Source organism: Cheilinus undulatus, linkage group 21, assembly GCF_018320785.1.
Source record: "Cheilinus undulatus linkage group 21, ASM1832078v1, whole genome shotgun sequence".
Classification (NCBI taxonomy): Eukaryota; Metazoa; Chordata; class Actinopteri; order Labriformes; family Labridae; genus Cheilinus; species Cheilinus undulatus.
In genome coordinates, this window is record NC_054885.1 from 17,576,098 (window position 1) to 17,601,940 (window position 25,843).

Below are 25,843 nucleotides of genomic sequence, written 5' to 3' on the forward strand. Positions count from 1 at the left end.
CTTCATTTGTCTGGGCCAGGTTCCAGTCTGCTTTATATAATAATCCTGTCTAATACTGACCCATTTCTCGCCCCTGCTCTCTAGTTATTCCTGATTGGCAATTTGGGACTCCTGATGCTCCTGCACTTCCAGCAAGAACTGACGTGATTTGGTGATTAGGTCTCATCCTTCAAACTGCTTTTACTGACGCACACCCGGCCTCTGCGTGTCTAACCTTATCACTGCCGTGTTAGCATCCATAGCTGAGGAGAGCCCAGGTGAAGCTAATAATGGGGAGGACTCTTTCCACCAGGATGACCGTGATTAGTTGAGAGGCAGGGCAGCGTTGCAGCTAATTGTGGAAATGATGAATAAAACATCGGCTGTGAACTGATGATAATGAGAAATGGGAGCCTAAAAGCACGCAGTTTAAGGAAAGTATAAGGTTATAAAAGAGCAAAATAGTCAAAGGAGATGCAGGAAATTGAACAAATTGTGTGTATGCTGGGAGATACTGCAGCAACTTCTACATCCAGCAGGAGAGTTCTTGACTGTAGCAAAGGACTAGCACCTTGGAAGACCAGAGGCCTCACATGCTCAAATCAGCAGTACAAGTTTTCTCTCAGTCTAAAATCCCCTCCCCTCCATGTGGCCACCCACCAGAGATCTTTTCCTCCACCCCTCTGGTGGTGAAGGAAGCTAAGATGAAGGCAAAGAGAACTTTAGGGCTCTTGGTAGTGTCAATGGCCTTGTGAAGTACTCCACTACAGGGACAATCAGGCAATGGTGTCAAGATAGGACACAGTTTAGTCTTGTTGACAATAATTAAGCAGATGTGTGACTTACCTGTAAGGTCATCTTCCATGGGCTCCGTGGTAGGGTTGAACTCCTCATCCACTCAGTTGATGAAACAGTCTCCCACAGATCCTGTGGACTAACAGAGGGTTATTGATGGCAAACTTGATCGCAGAGTCTGTTTTCTTGTGTCTCTTTTCCAAAAAGTAGCTAGCATTGCTTCTTGTTTGACTATGAAAGGGGAACCCACCAAATAGGCAATCGTGTCAAGGTCACAATCGAACCACTGAACAGTTTTCCTGCTTCCTTGGACTCCCTCGGTATCTCCCCAAGCTCTAAACCTGAAGCCACCGTGGCCCCTAGCATGTGTCCTGTGGCCAGGTGGCAAACACAGTACCTTTTGGCCGGCCTGAGTGCCCTTTCCAGTTCTAGGAAGTGAGAGCAGGAAGGCACAGATCAGCTATAGCCTCCTTCAGTTGAGTGCTAAGGAGCGGAACAGCAGCGGGGCAGAAACTTTAACAAAGTCTGTCTGTCTACTTTTGGAATTTTAGGAACCAGAGGACCTTCTTCAACTTTCCAAAGATAAATTGGATAAACCATCCCTGACTAAAAGGGCCAATAAAAATTTGTCATCTAAGTAGGTTTTTGGCAGTCACTTCACACTGCAAATAAGTGCCAAACACAGAGGCTTTCACAAGGAAAACTGAAGCACTTCAGAGTTTTAGTATTTTTTGTGTTTAAGCCAACATTGCACACTTTTTTGGTCCTGTAAAATTCACAAAGTTACGCGGTGGAACTGAACTTGTCCATAGCACTGTAAAGCCTAGCTTACTTGAGCACTCTCTCCTTAGAGGAGAAACTCAGACCTAAATCTCTTGTGACTAACTACTAGCTTGTAACAAGTACAACATAACAACAAAAATACCAGAATATTTCCTTAAACCTAGCCCAAACATTTTTTTTAACAATTTTTACTTGCCTGGACTTATTGTCTTAAAAAGCATGTAAGACATTAATTCTGTAGTCCATCTCCATCTTCAAGCAGGTTGATGTTCCCGTGATTATAGCTGCACATATTATTCAAAAGTTTAAGGTCCACAGGACTGTAGCCAACTTCCCTGGGTGTGGCCGCAAGAGGAAAACTGATGACAAATTGAAGAGACAGATAATATGAATGGTAACCAAAGAGCCCAGAACAACTTCCAAAGAGATTAGAGATGAACTCCAAGGTCAAGGTATATCAAAGTCAGAATGCACCATCCATCGCTGTTTGAGCCAAAATGGACTTAATGGAAGGTGACTGAGGAAGACTCCACTGTTTAAAAGCAAATCAGAAAAAAGGGACTGGAATTTGCCAAAGTAGCAGAAACTAAAATTCATTAAAACTGGATAAAAAGACGTTACATGTCCGAGTTACTTGTGTGGATGTAATCTTTAAATAACCTGGAAAGTCAGCCAAATTCCAGGCTCTCTAGAAAAGCCTTTGTAAGGGCTACAGAGGCATGAAAAGGGTCATTATATTGGCACAATGGCAGGCTGCAGGAGGCAAAAAAGGAAATGGCTACAGTTGATGGTTCAAAAGTTATTTGATGTTTTGTAACTTCTGTGTCTTTTTTTTTAATGACATCAGTCTCAGAGGGTTATGTAATGATCTGTTTTACTTGACAATTTAAGGTCGATTAAGCAACATATTTTACTTTAAATTGTAAAGTAAAATATGAACAGTAGCAACAAGCTAAAAAAGATGTTAATGTGGTCCATCTGTAGAAAGAAGCGACTCACAATATATCAAATATGGCTTTTCTCACAATAAGGATAAAGGGAACATTAACCTCATTGTTTGTGAGCAGTGAAGCACTTGCACATTACAGAATGAAGCCATTAATACTGAGACAACTTCCTTTACAATGTTTGACAACTTGTGATATTTAGTTCCACCTCAGGTCCAAACTGCAACATTTTTTATTAATTTTCTGAAAATTTTCAGACATTTGGTTTATGATTTATCATTAAGGATCCTCAGATGGGCCTGAGAACCTCTATAAAAGAAATGCTTCAGGGAAGCTATCATAAAATAGAAAATAAAGTCTCTTCCAGCTGATATATTTATATATCATCTTACCTAGAACTTTGCAATATCTCCTACTACATTATTTAGTTTTTGAAATGAAAGACGATATTAACCATGCTTATATATTAATGTACTTCATCCCTGCCGTGACAAAAGGCACCTGCAAAGTTTCTGCACACTCCCTCCTGCCCACTCAGTGCCACCTTAGAGTACAGTAGAGGTGATTCATGCAGAACAATCCACAGCGGAGAGCGTAATTTATCACCCGATGTCAGTGGGCAGAAAAGAATCGGACCTGCTGGTAAATGGAGGTGAAGGGAAGCAGCCCACTGAAGATTAGTGATTTGTAGAGAAAGGGAAGCCATTGAGCGTCCCTGACCCTGAAGAAAATATACTGGTGTGACTGCATCTCAGTGCAAACTCACCTTCTCTGTATTCATGGGAAAAGTGAGCTATGAGCTGCTACTACAGCATGAAATGCACAACTGTGGTCTTTCATGCTTTGCCAGTCCAATCGTTTGACCTCATTTGGGTCTTGCACACGCAGAGAAACACACACAAGGCAAATAAATAACAAATCCATTCTGTTCTGCTGCAATGCCATATGGGGCTTGAAAATACCGTCGAGGAGAGGAGGACATCCCTGAGGAAAGAGAAGTGCAACTATGTGGGCAATGAGCCTTAAGTGCGATGTTTTCCGACCACTTCACTGAGTCTCAGCAGTGATATCGAGTAAAAGACACTCCTTTTATCTCTCTGCTGGGCTCAGCCTGCTATTAACCACAGCCTATCACAGTATCTCTTCACTAGCCTTTGCAGTGGATACCTACATGCATCACTGCACAGCATGCAAGCACACACAGACAAATACACATGTATTCAGACAGAGTGGAGATAAAAAAGCTAATAGATCTATGCAGGAAGATGAAGGGGGCTTCATACAACCTGGGCCACCGCCGTTTATTTCTTCCTTATCCTATTCATCTATAAAAACCGAAGCAATAAAGACATTCAATCATAACTTGAATAAAAAAGAGATGAAGGCTTAAACATCACTGGAACTTGTGCAGAGTTCTGGACCCACACGACAGATAATTTAAAGAGTGACAGCTACATTTTTGATAAACAACACAACAAATCCTGCTTTCCTTTGAAAGCATGAATCTTTTGCATGTAATGTTAAAACGTCTTGCCTCAGCCTGGACACCAAAAGGGACATGTCACTTATAAGATGAGAGTGCTAAACAAATATTTACGTCATCAAATTTCCTATTGTGATATCTGTAGTGCACATTTTGTATAAGGAAAGTTAAGAAAACCTTATTAGATACCTGAAAATCATTTTATGAAGCCTAAACAGTAGATTCCATAGCAGTATCTCAGTTGAAACAGAATACTGAATTCACTAACTTTATTGCTGCTGATATGGTTTAAATGTAGCCCTGTTAGCTTGTGACTATAATCAGTTGATACGTTGGAAACAGAGAGCGTACTCGTTAATGCTTCTTGTGTAGTTTTCATTTAAAGGAGACATATTTTACCCATTTAAGAGAAGTTTATATTGTTCTCAGAGGTCCCCACAACATGTCTGTGAAGTTTGTTGCTGAAAAAACACTCCAGTATTGGATTTTTGTATGTTTAAAAAACCCCTCTGTTGCAGCCCTGCTCAGACCGAGCTGTTTCTGTCTCTGTGGCTTTCAATGTTACTGAGCTGTCTGACTCCTCCCCTGACTCCACCCCTCTCAGGAAATAGATGTGGCTTAATGGATGTGGCTTAATGGACATGTAGTGAGAATCTATCCAGAACAACTAAAGATGAAACCACAATCTAAAGCTGTTGATATCACACCCTCTAAGGAGGAAAGATAATGATACAAGGGGGGAGAGATCCTTTCTCCTTCCTAAACCTACACCTTCAGATTATCCTTCCTGAAAGGGGAGGGGGGGGTTCTCTTTCCCTCATGGCTGACAATTTATCAAGGGACCACGTTCGAAAAACAAGAGTTTCTCAGGCAGTAGGACTCTCAAACTGCCATTTTGATGAAAGACAGCTCCCAACAGAGATAAACACCTTAAAATCTGAATCTTTCGATTGGTCGACCAAATGGTGAACCTCCTCAGACTAAATCCTGTCTTCCTGAAAGCTGTAAGAAACTTTGCACTACGCCTCATAAATCTAAGGACTCTGTCTTCCTACAGAGCCGTGGCAGAAAGCAGGCGCATATCGTAAATTCCCGGTGTTATCTCGACCACATGAAGCTGCAAGGATTGGAAGTATCAAAAAACTGTCTTAAATGTTATGTTTCTAACAGGACATGTTCATATTTGGTTGAGTCTGTTTACAAGGAACAGAATGACATGCCATACTAATCTCTGGTATCTTCCCTTACTGAATTATGGTTTTATGATATAATTTAGTTGTATTTCTCCAAGTTGACGAACAGAGACTGAAAATCGTGCCTGGATCAACATTGCCACCTTGTGGTCAAGTTCCGTCACACCCAAATGCAGAAACATTTTCTAATGTATAATTGTGCGTATAAACAATTAACTGTGTTTCTAATGTTTGTGTGATAGTTTATTGATAGTATTCTAGAGTTTTTATAACCATGTTGTGTTATCTCTACATTATCCAATTAACTTGATGATCTGGTGGAGTGGATTTAATCAAACACTGGGAGGGCTTCAAAACCGAAACCCCTCCCTCTTGTATAAGAGTAACTTCAGAACTCACAAGAGTGCAGAGTATGGAGTTCGGTGTGTGGAGTTCAGTAGAGTTCGATGTGCAGTTCGGAGAAAGTGCTGCAGAGAGTGCAGAGCAGTTATAGCGGTCAGGTCTGGACAGTCCAAGAAGATGCTCACTGAGGAGAGCTCTGTTGAGTCTCCTTGGGCCTCCTAGGCCCATTCTTGATCCAAGCGTTGTGCCAAGTCTGATAAACAATTGGACTTAGAATTTTTCTTATCCAGTACAAGATTTTTCCTAACCTTTTTATAGCTTCGTGCTAGATTTTTGTAACGCAGAGTTTTTGTTTTCCTTTTTATCACACAATCGACTTCACTGTGAGCCAGCAGTCACATGGTGTCGATGCGTTTGAGTTTATCTGATTTTTTAATTGGACGATCAAGAGCTGTTTTTGGAATGAGAGACAATCCTTCCCAGAGTCCGTGGACAAGAGTCTGTACAGCCGTCCCTAGTCTGAGCGACCCATCGGCACCGCAGCGGCCAGCTTGAACCCATCCGGGTCGGACCAGAGTTGGCACGCGGTAGCTTCGGGCGTTCAGAATTTGCCAGGCGCCTTCCTCCGGGCCCCTCCAGATGGGTCCTCTCCTCCTCGTCTCCATCGAACGGCTGGTATGATCCAATTCATCTCTCTGGTGCTGATGTCTCCAAAGTTCCAACAAATTAATTCAGATCTATCATTCTTCCAAATTCACCCTCCAAAGTCTTAACGTCGGTTAAAATTTTTCCGTTAGGATTATTAGAATAATCCACTCTCACCAACTAAGTTAGCATCCTTTCTCTTTACCATATTTAGTCATGTTCTGTTTATTCATTTACATTATCTATTCATATAACCTGTGATTTATGTCTGTTATTTTGTGATTTTATAATAAATCTTCAAAAGACAGTCGTAGTTCGGGAATTCATTCTATTAAGCAGAGAAATAGAGTCAATGTTATGAGAATTTACTACTTTAGAAATGAGATTGATTTACAGTTAATGTTCTTGTTAATTAATTAAAGGTTTTGATTAATTAATAATTGCAATATTTTATTGGTTATTAAATAACCAATCCGCGTAAGTGGTGGTGCCCTATTCTTTACGAGGTTTACTTGATAATATTAATTTATTATCAACACATTTTCACTACAGACAGGAGGGAGGAACTTTCTTCCAAGCGGGGAGGGCCAACCGAACCTGGGAGCGGAGCTAACTCCCCGCATGAGGTCATGAAGGGAGAATCTGAGAGCGGCTTGTTTTAGCACACATTTTCTGATTGATGGGGGGGTTGGTGTAATGTATTTTTGTGATACTTGAGGGAACTTGGACAGGCCAGGTGCACATATTCTTGTTGGAAAAGCCTGAAAAAGTGATTTTCGCATATGTCCCCTTTAAATGCATGTCTGATGAGCGTATTTTACGGTATCAAGTCATTGTATGCTTGACAGCAACAATATGTAACTTTTCCATCTTTAAAATAGAAATTTCAAAGTTGATCTAACAGTATAACGTTCAGCAGGTAATGGCACTCACCCAATTTCCACGCAGTGTCCCAGGCATCTGCTTTCAGCACTGTGTAACTCTAACAACAGGCTACGATTGGGATCTAACTAGAAGTACATATGGCATATAGCAGAAGTAAAAAGAAGCTAGTTAGCCCATGTTGTTACTCTTCGATGGCTGAGTTTAAGAGGTAGAAGAGAACAGCAACTGATTAAGCTAAGGACAACAGTGCAGTTCAACCAGCCATGGTGTTTTGGGCCTGGGTCCACCCACTTTTCCATTGGGCCCACCCTAAAAGTTTGGGAGATAACAGACTTTCCTTGCTTATACTTTGTATTATAAAGCTGAATGCTATTTAAAACCTAAAATACAGTATGACAAAACCACCAAATCAAAAAGTAAAGACAAGTTAGTGCTGCATGTTCCTGTCTGATCTGAATGTCTTAAAAATGTCTGTAGTTAAAGACACAGTTGAACTTTTAGATACTGATTGGCCCATCCAAAGTTGTATTGTGCCTGAGTTCAACTAAGTAGGCTCTAAAGGGAATCAAGCAAAATCTTAGATCTTAGAAAACTGCCCCTTCAGTCTGGTTTTGACAAGTTCCTCTGTTAGTGAGCTCTCTCGCGGTGACTCATCTCATTTGACAGAGTCAGTGACATTTGTGTTAATTAGGACAATTGTGTAATGATACACTCTGCCACTTTTATGGCTTTCAAATCCACCTCCAACATAATTATCCACAAGAGATGTAACAGTATCCTTAAATTTGTGGTACTGTGGTGACAGAAGCATCTCAATACTGTTGTGGACAAGTGACGGTTTCAAACGATAAGTCCTCAGGGCAAAAAGTGTTGTTTTTTAAGAGAAGTGGGAACTTCAGTTATCATTGGCCCTTGTGTACCAATTAGTCTTTGCGCTCCACTCGCTGGCTTGATCAGTAGGAAAATGGTGAATGCTACAAGTGGCAAGGGAGGACTAAGTACAAGTTTTTGAGATTGTAGAATCTCTGTCTATTGTAGGGAGTGACGTCTGGATCAGCAAATTGTCTTCAGAATATGTACTCTTTCAGTTTTCATATCCATAAAAGCAGATGAACAGTAAGACAAAATGGAGGATAATCTAATAAAAGCTCTGATGAGTAGCTAGCCAAGAAGAATGAACGTATTTTCCAAAGATTTACTCCTGTCATTGTTTGCTTTTCTTTAGTAATTTCACCACTATCTAGAAATACTTCTCATTTTGACATCAGAGATAGACTCCTTCATTTTTTTTTTTTTTAATATTGCATTGTGGTTCCACCAGTGGTACCCAAATCACATTCATGTCTAGAGGGGAAAACCAATGGGGCACAATTTAGAAAGCTCATAGCTTATAATGAATGAAAGATATAATAACCTTATACTAACAACATAAAACCTTGAATAAGTCATAGAGCTATGGGGCTGGAAAAATTGAGAGTCAAATGACTTGAGAGGGTGTATCAACAACTTAAGGACAGGAAAGAAGCTTTTAAAAACTCTGCACTCAAAGAGCACACAGGTTATTACCATAGACTGCATGAATATGAAATAAAATCAAAATAATATTGTGAATTCAGCTCCACTCGGAGCCAAAAGATATTGTTAGCTATGCTGTAAATGCTGTCTCTAACTTTTGGCCACATTTGCAACAGGCAAGGTGGAATAAGGCGGATCTTTAGCTTCCAGGAAAATATCTACAACATGCCAGCTTGCCCTTTATTATGCATTCCTTTTTGCTGTAATCTAATCAGAATGTATGTACATCTGGTGCAGATAGAGATCAACTATTCAGGTGAATCCATTTTCAAAATCAGGCTGTTGATTTCTGCTGTCAAACTGCATATTTTAACATGAGTGTTGAAGTGAGTTGCATGGTTTTGGCAGTCAGCCTCAAGTGGACCCTCAAGAAACTGCAGTCTTTTTGCACATCCACACTGCCTTCAATTTTCACAATCAGCTTGGCTACTTGATTATTTCTCACATCACACTAATATCAGAATCAGAATCTGAATTATTGCCATAGAGGTTTATACAAAGAAGATGCTTTGGAGCATGTGATACAACACACAAATAACTAGAACAAAGAACATACTAAACAGGAAACAGGAACATACTTAAGTCCATTTTGCATTAATGTAATTCATAAAATCTTAACATGTATGCAATGTTGGGTGGCTATGGGGAAGTTTATCTATAAATTATGATATTTCAGAGGAACACTTGTCATACATTTAACCATTTTATAAATGGATAAACAATTTTACTTGGTGGAGAAGGCTCTGCTTAAAAGATGCTCCCTGGGTTAGTCAAGCAGTATGCGCTCACTTTCCAGGAAGCGCATGGCTAGAACCCACATATGGATAGATACATTTATGACTGTATTAAATACAATAAAATTGGTTCAAAAACAATGAATCCATACAGAATAAATCTGAATGTGGGAGCAATAAGCTTTATGCTGTAAAGGAGGAGGATGGGGTGGAGGAGGTTTAGCTTTGCTAGCAGAAGCAGCAGCAGCTTGGTGCAGCAGCATTAATGCAAGCAGGGATTAGTGAGAAGTATGCCGTATTTAAATACACTGCTGTGTTGAGAGAAAGAGCTGTGATTGGTTGTCAGAGCTGTGAGGTGATACTTATGATCAGCGGGCTGTCAGCTGATCATGGCTGGGCGTATCACTACTGTGTCCTGCATGAAATCACGCTAGGTTTCATTAAATATTTCTAATGCAATAACTGACTAAAACTTTGGCTCTGAAAATAGATTAACCAAAACAATCCTTGCAGAAGCTTTATTATGTGTCAGACAGAAGAGACAGCAAGGTGAGCACAAAAGCTGGAGCCTTACTTGCAGAAAATGTGGAACAGACGTAAGAAGCACTGCTCAGAGATTGAAATTCAAATAGAGGGTAGTGTGCGGGGGCCAGAGGAGAAGAACATGAGTGTGAAAAGATGGTGCGAATAAAAGAGACAGACACAGACAGCAGGTGAGAATGAATCGAGGCTAGGCAGAGGGCACCAAGAGGCGGTCAGATCCCCACGCTGGACAGACAGATGTGTGAACACAGTGGACAGATGATAAGCAGGTGTCAGAGTGTTGTCTCAGTCCAGTAATGACATGTTATCTGAATGAGACAATTAAACGGCCTGTCACAGAGGCTTGAGGAGGGTGAGAGATTACTGTCAAATCACTCTGCTCCATTTAAGGTCATGCTGAATGTAAGGGTGTCATGTGAACAGTTATCAGAAGAGGCATGTATCCATTAAATCTTGTTTTGATAAACCAATAATTATTAATGGGAAAAAAATAATTGGAGTGACTTCCCTAGTTAAGATCATGCACATGAGATGTGGACCCATTAACATGGAAATCTTCACTTTCCTGTCTTCAATAACTTATTTTGGTCCATCTGATTATTATCAGAACTAATTTATACAAACAAAAAAAAGATCAAAGTAGGGATGACATTTCATAGTTGTTTCAGTACTTGAGTACAAATGAGTAATCTCTCTGACTACTAATAATAACTACCATAAAAAAACAAATCATCAGTATCAACCTGCTGGTTGCTTACTATGTTTTCTGTGTTATACTGCTCGCCAGTTCTTCAAAGTTCTAGAGTAAATAAAATGAGGTGGATTATTAGCTTATAGACATAAAGAAAACATCAACAGGGAGCTCTGTTATATGAATAAGATGGCCTAAATTTTGTTCAGCCAACTCCCTAGCAGACCAAAACACAGTACTCTGAGACAACAGAGACAACCCAACAGTAACCTTCTTCTTACACAAAACTTAATGTGAGCATTCCTCCAGTCATTCAGTTTAGACTTTTAGCAAACCATCCTCTCCACTCTGGTGTCATCTCAAGGATATGCGCTAAATGGAGCTAACAGAGCTTGTTAGAAAAAGTTGATTCGTTATGCTAGTTGCCTAAAACTTTACATTTTTCTGAATAAAACACAAGATACTTGTGCCCCGTAAAGAGGATCAGTGTTCAGTGAAGAAATCCCTAATCCATTACTATTTGCCTCCACAAGTCAACCGTGCAGACCGATGGGTAGTAAGAAACCCGCACTTCACCAGGGTTGTCAAGTGGGAACCGTCCTTGGTCAGTGTTTCGTCCAGTTAGTCCCATGACACCTCCAGAGGGCTGAGCAGTGATCTCCAGTGTCCCAGAGCCACCCCCCTCCATACCAGTTCTCACCACCAACCATGACAGCACAGAGACATCATCTTACCCATCGTACCACAGCCTCAACAGCATGCCACCTTCAACAGACCCAGGCTCCGTACATGCAGGCTCCAGGTAGTGACAATGCTGATACTACCTTCCTTAACACCACTCATGATTACAGCTCAACAATTATAGTACAAACATTACACATAACTAAGAGTAAAAATTAATTAATTAATTAATAAAAGTTAAAAAAAAAGAGGCAAATGAGACAGATAGAATAAAGAGAGAGAGCAAGCTTAGCAATAGTGTGGGGGAGGCAGAGCTAAGGGTGTGGTACCCTGTTGTGGCCTAACACACACCTCGGCCTGGCGTGGCGTTGCACTCTACCTACACTAACCGTACTCCCTTATTTTCATGAGGGAAGAGAGAGAAGAGAGCAGGTTAAGGGAAACTAATGGAGAGAGAAGTTAAGGGGTTTCATCAACCTTCATTTTTGCCCCAGCTGGCATTACTCCTCCTCATCCGTATCCACTGACTGGCCTGAGCTGCGTCATCTTACACCTCCTTAACTGTCTTTCGCAAATTAATCTAAGTAACTCTAAATTAACTCTAAGTAATGAAACAGCTGATCTCACTACAAACCCTCTACATCCCACTTCTACTCGATGAATCCTAACTTTACATCCTCGCTGTTCAGCTTCTGCTCCTGAATCTGCATATCTCACCTTCTTCCTTACATAGACTTCCTCCACAGAATTCTCCCATGGGACCGTAACCTAAAAAAAAAATTACATAAAATAAAATCGACATTAACTTGTTAGTCTGACTGAAACAGTACTAAGTAAACTACCTAAAACAGCAAACACAAGCACACAAGGCAGTTGAAGATTGATTTTGTATCAGGTCCAGTCAAGTATGGAGCATATGCCAGTTAAGAACTTCCCACATCAACCTTGGCTCTTTACTGCTCTTACTTCTCTGATGGCCATCACCTGGCCTGCACCAGGCCCATGCCCCATCTCTCTTGTCCAACCCACAAGGTCCCAGGCACCCAGTATGCAATGACCTGGATGAGGCCCAGAAAAGCACCAGGTGCCCCACAAAAGACAGCTGCTGTTCCCGTATCCAGTAGCTGACCCTTTCCATCCCTCTCAGCACGAGACACATGGTCTTGATACCCAAAAGTGTGCCCAAGAGAAGTCATCACAAAAGGAGCTCAGCTGGTGCATCGGGCCAGCAGTGATCGTCCAAGCCTTGTATGATTATAGTGGGAAAACCAAGGACCGAAAGGCTCTGACTTGCATCCAAATGCGCAGATTTGCCTTGCCTAAGCAACCCATTTCCCCAACGTGTGACACCAAGTCAGTCTGATTTCAGACTCGCAGTTAGCAGATCGAAGGATCACACTTCTAGATGGGTGAACTGCTCATTAAATTCCTCACTCTTGCCATTCACACACACAGAGTCAATTACAGCATCTAAGGGATCCCCAAATGCCTGGATCTTTGTTTTGGCCCAGGAGACATACAGTCTCAACATCTGAGCCTCCTCACTCAGCAAGTTAAGAGTCCCCATAAGGACAGACAGTCTCTGTAAGGATCACAGCATCATCAGCAAAATCCAGATCAGTGATCTGGACATCACCAAATGACATCCCACACTTTGCGAAGTGCTTTTCTTCCAGGATGGAGATGTTTCGCTCGACTGTCTACATCTATCCACACTGGATGATGAAAGAGTTACAGTGTACTAATATCTTGGGATCAGGCTTCATAGTCAGTATAGACTTCAGCAATATTGTCTACAGACATGCTGCTGACACTCTTAAATCTGTTGACTCAGTTTTTCACTGTTTTTAGACTCCTAACAGAGGATCCTCATAACACCCATCACTGTGTTCTGTATAATAAAGTTGGTTGATCTTCTCTGGCACAGAGGCAAGATAAACACCTATATCTCTTTATTTATAAATCCCTTATTGGATGTATACCATCTTATATAACTTCTATGTTTAACTGGCCAATTGGATCTTACAAAACTCACTCTACTGACCGTCTAATGCTTCATGTCTCACGACTTTATCCTGAACTGGGGAAATTCCCAGTAGCTTTTGGGCTCCAAACACACACTTAAGATCGACACTCTTGTTTCTTTGAGACAATTTGGGTCAATTATTTCAAATTATTAAAATGTTAAATTTTTAGGATAAACCAGTGATATACTCTGTATTGATTATGTTTTTGGCAGACTTTGGGATAGGTTTATCAAGTGCCTCAATATTGTTATAACAATGAAATTATGGCTTACTAGTCAGAACTGATGCTGTCTCTTTGATTGGAGAAAAATATATTAAATATATCAATAATGATGTGGTATAGATAATCACAATAGAGGGGAATCACACCATATCAGAAGTGTTATCTGTAATTATACACCTAACCTATTCATTATTCACTACATGATATACTTAACCTGAAATCAAAAGATGAAGATAACTGAGGTGCACTTATACAGATCCATTTTTTAAATGAAGTGATTTCCTTCTCTTGCTAAAGCTGAACCCTTTAAGCTTTACACAACAATCCCAGGGCAGATCTTTCCTTACACACACAATAATGAGGTACGTAGTGTTAAGATCCCAACGGGAGCCATAAGGCGAAAAGCCAATAAGGGTCACGAGAGGGACAACTCATAAACACACGGACATAAACAGCTAACAATGCTGCGTGCATCTAAAGCAGGATGAGTGAGGAGAATGCACAACAAAGACATGGTTTAATGAACGTGGTTATAGATGGAGGCTGTTTCCTCTTTGGCTTTACAAGACATGCATTCAGAAATTATTCCATCAGCACTTAAATATAAGAGATGGAGGGACATAACTCCAGAGATGTTTACATTTTGACTGAGAGAGCTATTAACGTGCATCTACAAACATACACATGGGCATGTAAATGAAAAAACGAAATGGAAATTTACTCGCTGGATGATGGCTTCTTTTTCTAATTTCCCTTCATGTGTTGTAATTTGTCATTAATTTGGATATGCAGAGAGGAAGAGAGAAAAAACAGTGATTAATCTCTGTGAAAGAGGGACTGATTGTTCATATTTAATCACTGTTACATGCCGATTTGTGGTGCACAGGCCAGCCTGCTTTCATGTACAGTTCGCTGCCTAACATGGGAATAGGGCCTGACTAATTGAATTGCGGTGTTGTGTGCTGTAACAGATCTTAATCAGGCGGGAGCATCGGCACACAGACAGCAGGCTCATGCATCTCCAGGCCTGACATCTGATCGCTAGAAGAATAATTACAAACCAATATACTGGCCTGCCGCACCCGTTTAGTTTGTAAAAAAGAGCGAGCTGATAAATAATGCTGCACACTTCGCTTTGAAGATCTCCTGTTTCCTGCAATCTAAATCTGTCAGTGAGGGTTTTAGCAATTCTCAAGCTTTCAATAATCAAAGGGAGGAGGGTTTAGGAACAAAAACAGGAGTTAAGTGTTTATGTGAAATACAAAACACTAGAGGAGTATCATCTGCATATAAATGTTGTTTTACACAGAGCATGTTAATGTTCAGGTCAAAGGGGAGTCATGCTAAAGGCTATAGTGCTTAAGAATTCATGAGTATACTGTGTGCATGCATGTTAATAAATGAGCTGATGCAATTGAGGGAGTGTTATGACTTTATTGTGGAAATAAATTGTAAAGTATTCGCAGTTCCTTTTGGTCTTAGGGATGGGGATAAAGGAAAAATTCCCCCCAAAATGACCCTAAATGTTTAATCAGTGAAGCTTTCTGCATGTGTAATATTCAGACTAGAACATATATATTGTGGTATATGCCTCTGCAAGATATACAAACACAAGTACCAGAAAGTGAAAGTGCAGAGATAGTTAAAGAAAAAGGTCTATGCTGGTTTATGTGGTAATGATTTGTTGAAATCTTACAAGCAAGGGATGAACACTAGGCTCAATGCTCTTGAGGTGTTGTGTTTACAAGTAAAGGATGAACATGAGGCTGAATTACCTTAAACTATGACCCTCAAAACCTAATGAGATCATTTGTGAGTTAGATTGAACATTTTTGCAATGTTAAAACTCAGTGAGTCCATGTTATTTAAAACTGAAATAATTGCCACTACCTCCATTTAACCACATTGAGATTAACTGCAAAGACTTAATACATAGTGAATTGATAATCGAATAGACATGTATTCAAAAATTGATTAAAGGATTTAGTGCTCTGAAAATAAAAAAAATTGTAAGTAAGAAGAGTAGCTCTAGTTCAAGCAGAAAGACTGTTTCGTTTCCATTCATCATTAATTAATAATCACCCTTCACGTGTCTCCCTTTTCCCACTCCGTTTCCTGCTCTGGTAAGCAGCTGGTATGCTTCTAATCACTTAAATTCTGACCCAGTTCCTTTCTGCCACGGCCTCTCTTGATCAAATCAGTCTGCTGCTGTCATATTCTGCTGCTCTCCCCTCTGCAGTCAGTCTGTTGTTTCAGTGCAACTACTGGAACCCTCCTCCACCCCAGCCACCTCCATTACATTTCATTGATGTTCAGGTCCAGCTCCCTCGTGCAATCCTACATCCCTTCATCACCGCCTTCAGGCCATTTCATCAATGTCCAGGTGTAGCGACTCAGCAGTCTATTCCTCTCTGTCCCGCTGTCGGCTTCACTACCCCTTCAAGTTCATAAAGACACGGAGTCACTTCATTAAAGACATTTCACATTTTTAAATATTGTTCAAACTTGTAAAATAAATAATTCTTAGACTGGTATGAATCTCTTCTGATTGAAATAGTAGTATTATATACATATTATATTAATATACCGTATTAGCTTAAAATGTGAATTACCATATCAGTAGAGATGACAATTTCTGCCGATTCTTCACTGACATCTTGGCAATAAAATCTGCCTATCTAAGCTGTAATACTGGCCTTAAGAACAATTAGGTTAGTTTAGTTTTAGGCAGGACCAACCCACCTACATCAGCTGAAGTCTTTTTCTTTATTCATCATCATTCCTGACACTTTAACGTGGGTTTTAAGGACTGAAATTTGTTAATCTGTTCATTCTCAAGCTTGAAATGGTATGTTTTAAGGACTGAAGTTTCAAGTCTAAACTACATTTGAATATCTGTATGGATATCGGTATCAGCTAAAATCCAATATCACGCATCCCTAAAATATTAGATCAACAAAAAGAGAGATAAAAGGGAATTTTTATGAATCCTAAAAGAAAATCAGGTGCCAAGTTGGTCTACCATTACAATACAAACAAAGAGTAACATTAAAGAGCACTGAATATGAGGGAAATACAAAAAACAAAGCTTAGAAATATTAAGAGGTGTTGAGGAGGTGGTACAGCTTAACGTGTGCTGATTTTTTTCTGAATATGCATTAACTGTGGGTTTTTATTGTGTTTTTTTTTTTTATCTCATCCCAGTTTCATTAAACAGTCAAAACCCTGAAATGAACTGTATAGAAATGGATAGTCTTTGCTTTGTTTGCTTTAGTACGTTACAAAGAGAAGGCAATATCAATGATCAATTTTCCTCACAGGAGCTTGAGAGTCATTTGAAAGTATAACTTGAATATAAAACCACTGCAGTGGACTGAAAATGCATGACATATACACTCTTTTATTTGTAGGTGAATATCTAAAGATGAAAAAGTGAAAAAAGGTGGTTTTAAAGGCCAAGATACTCTTTTCATGATCAGTATTTGAATACATGTACTTCCATTACCCAGATTTCATTCAGTTTTATCTGGAAATGGGAAAATATCTGACTGAGTAGATGGATTTTTTTTCAATCCTGGACTCCCTGCTGTTGATCCAGGTACGGCCCAGCAGCATTACTCTGCTTTTATTACAAACACCTCATTCACTGCTACCTCTGCTATCCATCCATCTATCTCTGGCTGGATTCAAAATTGCCTGGGTTATCTATTTGATTCTGTGGTGTAAATAGTATTCACTGTGCTGTTCCAGTGAGACTGAATAAAATGTCCCTCAGCCGCTCTTTGCAGAAATCCCTGACAATAACAACACACCCACTGCGTAAGCTGCACTGATGAGAGGAGAGGGACTATTTAACACTGCGAGGCCCCTGTCTGTGAAACATTTTTTTTTTCTGCTGAGGCCTTTCAAATGCAAACATCCAAACACATCCTTTGTCCCGCTGAACACTCCATGTGTAAAACGTGAGATATATTTGCCGTGGAGGTGTTGTCCCTGGCAATGGAGGGCTCCATATGCTCCATATTTGTTTACCCAGTCATTACAGAGCTCTCCAGCCTGTGAGACTACACTGTTCTCTTAGCGGGAGCTGCGCTGTCATTACAACCCCCCTCTCCACGCCCTTTCTTCTTCATCTCCATCGTCACGGGAGCAGCAGCCACGGGGGAGAGCCGGTCCACAGGAAATTAGGAGTGTGACAAGATAAGACCCAGCGTTCATCTGATACTGTTCCCTGGCAACCAGTAAGAGCTGTGGACAAAATAAAAGGAACAATGTGGTGGAAAAGGTGCGTGCTGGTAGAACGTACACTGCCACATCAGCAAAGTCCCATTAAATCCACCTAAATGCTTCAAAACAGCTCCACACTTACGCTCCTTTAACTCATAAAAGTAACACTCTATCTTGTTGCCTGCAGTGTCTGGCGAGTTGATATTTCACTATCATTCTTCAAAACAGAGACAGGAGGACGTGTGATTGTAGGCTTGTCTCACATCAGCTGATAAAGTGTTATTAAAGAAGCTCAGAGTCACAACAAAACTTCCTCTCTTACAGAAAACACTTCAATTTTTAATCCTGTAGATAATGAAAAAAGTGTCAAAGCAAAATGAAGCAGGTTCAGATGAATCAACTTCTCACTGTAGTTACAAAACAGTTTTTTGTCATGGCTTTTACAGATGGCTAGAGGTTGGATGTTGGCAGAAAATTAATATTAACACTTTCTGCATTTGCCATCTAATCTCATTCAATCAAAATGGTCCCAGTAAGATGAGGCATGCTCTTTCAACCGACTCAGGGGATAAAAATGATCCAGGATTGTTCCCAGATGGAAGAGGAGAAAAGTGTTTTTATTCATGTCATGATCTGGCTGCTTACATCCCTGGTGAGCCAGTCCACTGAAAAGCACACAATCTAGCTCTGGTCCAAGAGTCCATCTCTGACCAGGATAAAAGCTCTTTTGTTAAGCTTTGTAAAATGGTTGCAGCTCAGCATAGCTTGCTGTAATTCTTAAACATAATACTTGACTTGGGCAGGTTTCTGTATAAAATAAAGAATTCAAACAACACTAAAAGCTTTTCATGATGGGAAATATGTTTTCCCTCTTCTGCTGACCTGCTTTGACAGGACTATATGAGAGTTACACGGGGAAAGGGTTAGTTGTAGGCAATGGGTGCATGTGGAGTGATAGGCTTGGATGTAGCTACAGCGGCAGTTTTGTCAGAACTGGACAACATGTCTTTATCAAAACAAGGACAGAGAGCAACACTGAAAGTTTTTCATAACAAAAAAAAATGTTACCACACTTCTCCCTGTCTGCTTCGGCATGGGCTTGCGATTGTTACAGGTGGGATTTGCCGGTGTATCTAATAGCTATTGCTGCGGTAGCTGTAGTAGCTATTAACTTGGATGTAGCTATAGGAAAGCAGCAATTTAATCAGAACAGGACCATATTTCTTTTAAAAAGACCAGAGGGCCACACCAAAAGCTTGTCTTGGCAGAGTAGGCGTTTTTGAGTGTCTCTGTACCAGCCTTGGCATCAATTCTATTCACCAAGAAGCTCTGCGATTAACAATCTACGGCAGTGCTAGCCTGTTAGCTCAAGAGAAGCGCATGTTTACAACCTCATTTTGTCTTGTCACTCTTTTCGCAGATTGGTGAAACTTTGACCATCTTTATTTCTGAGAAACTCTGCTGCTCTTAAATTCTCAATTTATACCCAGTCATGTTACTGATCTGTTGCCAATTAACCTAATTAGTTGCAAAATGCTCCTCCAACTGTTTTTCAATAGTACCACATGCTTTTCCAGCCTTCTGCTGCCTTGCTCCTACTTTTTTGAGATGTGTTGCTGCCTTCAAATTCAAAGTGAACTATTATTATTCATGATATGGTAAAATGTCCCAGTTTCAACATTTGATATGTTGTTTATCCTCTATTGTGAATAAAATCTGGGTTTATGAGATTAGCAAATCATTGCATACTGTGTTTTATTAATATTTTACACAGCACCCCAACTCAGCACAAACCTTCCAACCTTCTATAAAAGACTAAAGCTTAGAGAAATATGTGCAGTGCTTAACAAATTTATTAGACCACCACCCAAAATAAGGTTTATGCCACAACTGCCCTAAATTAACAGCATTGGTAATTACCAAAATCATTTTTTATGTTTCTGCAATGGTTAATACACCAATATGTAGAAGCTCTTTAACCCAAATGATATTTTTTATGCTTAAATATAATTTGTATTGTTATCCATGAATTTTCAAATTTACTGGTTCACACAAAAATGAAAAAATAGTAAAGCACATTATTATTTCTTGATTAATATGTCAAATTATAGTTATTTACTTGCATTCCTGAACAGAAAAACTAGTTTTAGTGGTTGAATGTTATGACTGATTCATTTCTGACTTCTCAGAGAAACCCAGTGAGCCGGCTCGAATTTGGGTGAGTTCAGTTTGAAATCCCTCATTCCTGTTCAAAATGGTAAAACATGGAGAGCTCACTGAAAATTAAAGAGTCCGCATTAAAGCACTTCATGATGCTGGATGGTCTCTGAGACAAATATGACAGGTGGTCTAATAAATTTGTTAAGCACTTTAAATTTCTGGAATTTGCTGTTAAAAAGTACTCTGAGAGGCATTTAGAACCTTCTGCCCCATGCTGTCGGTCAGGTTCAGCTCCATAAATCTCACACTAGAGCAAAAATCCATGTAACCCATCACTCATACGCTCTCACATTTTGTCAATAACACTTGGATTCAGCAGCGGAGCCATCAATCCACCCTTCATCAGCACTCAGAATCAGCGATACTCTGATTCAGCCAGCCACCTATACCATTACTGCAGAGGTCAGATCTCATCTTCACAGCTTTACCGACATCATTAGACATAAATCTCCCACATTTTATTCATTGATTTACTGTCGCACATGCAGGGAGTTCGGGGCAGAACTGTTTCTGGATGTTTGAGACAATTTAGAGCCAGTCAGCTCACGTTTAAACACGTGAGTGACAGGGTTGGTTCTTGGCTAGGTGTTTAAAAAGACCAAGTGGGCTTGAAAGGATTTTCATTCATGTGGAGATCCTGGGGAAACTAAAGACAACCTGCAGGCCGATGCAGATGAGTGGCTTATCCAGGCCCAGGCTGAGCTGCCTCTCCTTGTCGAGCACAGGTGGTTGACAAGAAACCCAAACTAGATCAGCAGCATCTGTACAAATCTGCGGCAGGTGTCATTTTTAATTACGACATGATAACTGTGAGCAGTCGGGCTGAAAGGCAGCGAGGCAAATCACTCTGACAGGCGATTTCCCAAGTCAGTGGACATGCTGGAGAAAGTGAGCACCACTTTGCATCCATGGATACCATAAATGAGGGTATTTCTGAATGTTTTTACATGTGCAGGGGGAGAAATTAAGATTTTAAAGGCTGAAAAGAGAAGTTAGGGAAGGTATTTTGCCAGTATTCTGCATATGCAGGTGAAAGAGGATGGCTATGTGTGTTTTTTTGACCTTTTTAGACTGAAATATTCACGGCAAATTGATTAGTGTTGAAGTCACAGCCAGAGATCCTCTTACCGCACACAGGAAAAGCACTTAGCAAAAAAGGACAGGAGTTACTGAAAATACACCACAAACACGCCCAAACTAAACCAGAACTGTGACCTTCAGCTCTCTTCTCTGAGCCGCACATGTTCCTCACATGTGACAAACAATCCGCCAGAGACATTTAGATTTCATGTTTAACATTTCCTGTCCCCGTCACACTGACAGCAGGAGCATTTAGGAGAGCCGCTGCCAATTTCTGCTGACATTCAGAGATCAACAGCTTTTGGATGCAATTTAGATCGCAACAGAAACCGGCTATCATCTCCCAAAGTCCTCATCAAAACAAAACCAATTGGGGCATGAAAAGCATTTTTTTGTGGAGCTCATTCAGACTTTTCTACACAGTATGCTGGAGTAAATATCTTAGATGAGAAAAGCAGAGAAAATTGTCCAAAACACAACTGACTCAGAGCAAACTGTTGTGACAAAAATTAACTGTTTCTCCGAGGATAATTTTAATTCACTACAAAAGGTCTTCTGATAAAGCCTCTTCTTTTAAAAATACTTTAAAATAATCATGTTGAACTCATAAACACTGGTTTAGAAGAAAAAACATGTAATTCAAAATTTGAAGTTAAAATGCTCATGTCAAATTCCTTTCTTAAATTTTTTAAATATGTTCATTATTGAATAAATGGCGAATGCCAAAGACCACATCCACTGAAAGATGAAAGCTGGAAGTGGCTGAAGTCCAGAGGCCAAAAGAGGCTGAAAGATATCGGCCTCACTGTGCAAATAGAGCCAGTGGACTAACTGGGGGAACCTGAAGCATCGCAAACTCACTTGGAGAGATCTTGGGGCGATGGAAGGAAGCCAAATTACCATCTTCAGGGTCACCAACAATGTTCTTCCCCAAGGCCTCTTTACCTGGAGACATAACAGGGTCCGACAACAACTGCTGATTACCTTGGAACAAAAGATATCCACCACCAATGGAGTTCCTGTAACACTATCCCATCCATGAAAGATGATAAAAAGAACATCATGCCAACAGTCAAACATGGTGGTGGCAGTGTGATGGTCTGGGGCCACTTTGTTGCTTCAGGACCTGGACCACTTGCTGTGATTGATGGAACAATGAATTCTGCTGTCTACCAGAAAATCCTGAAGGCGAACATCCGGCCATCAGTATGTGTCCTCAAGCTCAAGCGCTCTTGGGTTATGCAGCAGGACAATGACCTGAAACATACCAGCAAGTCCACCTCTGAATGGCTCTAGAAAAACAAAATTAAGGTTTTGGAGTGGCCAAGTCAAAGTCTGGACTTTAATCCAATTGAGATGCTGTGGTGTGACCTTAAACAGGTAGTTCATGCTGGAAAACCCTCCGATATGGCCGAGTTAAAACAATTCTACGAAGAAGAGTGGCCCAAAATTCCTCCACAGTGATGCAAAAGACTCATCACCAGTTATCATAAACACTTGAATTCTGTCATTGCTGCCAAGGGTGGCACAAACAGTTATTATGTTCAGGGGGGCAATTACTTTTTCATATAGGGCCAGATAGGTTTGGATTTTCTCCCCCCTTCAAAAATTAAATAATTATTCAGACACTGCATTTTTCATTTACTTTGGTTGTCTTTGTGAAATAAAAATTGGTTTGATGATCCAAAACATTTAAGTGTGATTAATATGCAAAAACATCAGGAATCAGAAAGGGGGCAAATACTTTTTCACAGCACTGTAGTCAACAAAACTACAGTACTTAACTAAACTAAAGAAACTGCAACAATACTTGACATTAACTGTGAAATATGAACTTAAATATATTATATGGAAAATGCATCTCCATCCTATTACCTCTAACCAATAGAAACCAAAAAAACATGATAAGGGATGGCATATTTTGCTAGAGACCTAATTTGCAGCTAAGTCATGACATTTCTGCTGACTGAAGAATTCATTTAATCAAGGCTCAAGGATCTCTTCATTATCAGCGAGGGGCAATTTGCATTCCAGCCAGCAGTACCATACAAACCATTCCCAACACAAATTAATGGAAAAGTTTAGACGTACAGGCCATAAAATAACAATTAATGCAAAACAAATAAATGACAGATAAAAAAAAAGTTACATCAAGTGATTCAAGAGTCTAATGATTGTCGAGTTAAAGTAATGTTTTAATCTGTTTGTGTTACATGCCAGAGGGACACATCTGCATCCAGATGGAAGTGGTTGGTCTGGTTCATCCAAGATCGACGAGTCACTAAGAGTGGTGGTGCATATTCCAACTCTCCCTCTTTTGTAGGATGGGGTACTTCAGTGCATCAAAATGTGATCTAAAAAAGCATAGTGCTTCTATTACTTTGGTTATGTTGGGACACTTACAAAAGAAAATCTATATTGGCTAAAATTGATATAGGAAAGTCAGACCAGGAAAAAAAAAACAACAAAAGGCTAAAAAACAGAAAAAAAAACAGAGTCTGAGCACCTCTAGAGAAGAATGAAACAAGGGGCTGCACAGTCAGCAGAGCTGTCAATCATGGCATTGCATCAGCTTTTGGGGGAGGGGGATACATGATTCATCCTGTAGCTAGCAGTAGAGGGAGCTCTGAACATCTTAGCTTTACTCCCGGGTCATGTTTGCTTTATTTTCCTTTTTTATGAAATCAATATAAACCAAGGTTCATTCCTACATAAGGTGTAGAAAGCTCAATGTTGTTCATTGATCTAGAACCTGAATCCCCTCATGAAACTGTCAAGGGTGAAAGTCTTGTGTTTGACCCATCCGTCCAGACATCCGTTCTCTTTATTCTGTCTCTCTGACTTCCTTTCGACTTGTCAAATGAAATACGGCAACTAGAGGCTTAAGCAAAACAATATATGCTGCAAGCTTTTCTCTCAAGAAATAAAAAGACAACTGATAGGAAAGGTTCTTTTACAGTAGAAAATTAAGATTGGAACGTGAACTTGTTAAAATTAACAGCAAAAAACATATTTACCCACGCCGATGAAATCAGCAGGGGGTTATGTAAAGGGTTCCGTATCTTTGTTCGTTTCTTTGTTTGTTTGTATGTGTACAAGATAACTCGAGAACGGAAAAGTCGGATCTTCACCAAACTTTCAGGGAATATTGGGATAGTGACAGGGAAGAATCGATTAGATTTTGGTGATGATCCGCGCACCCGTTCAGTTTTTCTCGCACTTTGAATTTTGAACACCATAGTAATCAATGGGAGTGTGAGTTCCTCGGTGGCGCTGCTTAGGCATGGGTCTGCAGTCTCAGACGGCCATTCTAGTTTACCATTAATTTTATTTACTAAATATAAATGGTGTTGCTTTATATCAGTGCTTTAAGTGGGAAAAAAATAAGTGTTGGTACTCTCTTCGCACACAATCCCAGAACTAATTTGGGCAGAGCATAAATCATTTTTAGTAGTAATTTAGCTGAATGGAAATACATGACTTATAGTTGAATATTTTTAATCTACAGAGAAACACTCAGCATTTGAAAAAGATTATTTTTTGGTCAGTAAGCCTATTACTGTTAGTTATTCATAGTCCTAGTATTCCTGACTTTCTCTTCATGATTCCCTACACCATCCACTGTCCTGTCCTCTCCACATAAAGGCAACAGGCCCTTAAATAAATCTTTAAAAAGCATACAAAATAACAACATCAAAAATTAAAAAAATTATATACTTACATAAAAAGTAAAATGGCTCTTTAATGTAATAGAAATATCAAATACTGTGAATTAAATAGTTTTTCTTTGTCACCAAATGTAGAGATTAATTAGCCCATCCACTCACTCGCACCTGGAGTCTCTGCTCCGTCTGCGAGCTGACTTTGCCGCCGTATATCCAGGCTTTTTGTCTTTGTCATTGAGTCAGCTGTTCTTTAAGCAAAGCTACAGCCCTTGATCCTTTCACCAACAGTCTGTTCGGTCATTTTAAATACTGTTGTTAAATATTGATAGTCCATCAAGCTCCTTGGCAGAGGAGGTGCTGCTCTCACGCTCGGAGGAGAATCATTCACCTCCAGGAGAGGTGAATGATTAAATCTTTGCTTCCCCTCCAAGAGTGGCAGGTGAGTTCACCTGGATTTGGGTACAGTTTTAAACCTCAAGGTACACAAAAGTGCCATACAATATGATATTTCAGTCAGGAGCACTCTCATCATACATAAACCATTTAACTGCATAATAAATATACCGTTTTGCTTGGCGGTGAAGGCTCTGCTCAAACGATGCTCCCTGGGTTAGTCAAGCAGCATGCTTTGGCTAGAAACATCCATATGGATAGAACATTTATGCACACTGAATACAATAAAATTGGTTTAGAAGCAATTAATCCATAGTAGCATGAATTTGAATATAAAGGTGCAACAAGCTTTATGCTATAAAAGGAGGAGGCTAGGGTGGAGGAGGTTAAGCTTTGCCAGCAGCAGCAACGTGGTGCAACAACATTAATGCTAGCAGGGATAAGTGAGAGGTACGTCATATTTAAATACACCATGGTGATGAGAGAAAGCTGTGACCTTTGGCAGACATACCACTAAAATGATGTAAAGCTTCTATTTTATTCAAAATAAAGCCAAGTAAGTGAGAGAAAGTAGGGTAAAAGAATTAGCCTACTAATAACAAGTGTCAGTGACAGTGACTCTGCCAAATGCTAAGTGACCTCAAGGATCGTCAGAGAAACCTGTCAAGACTGGACTGAATGAGGCCTTTCTTCATACACAGGCGGTGACCTAAGAGCATAAAAATGTCTTGA

At 40.0% G+C, this 25,843-nt stretch overlaps 1 pseudogene; it reads right to left on the reverse strand.

Annotated features, from left to right (window-relative positions):
- Window positions 1–601: 601 nt before the first annotated feature.
- LOC121529582 lies at window positions 602–12,280 on the reverse strand (annotated as a pseudogene).
- Window positions 12,281–25,843: the final 13,563 nt, after the last annotated feature.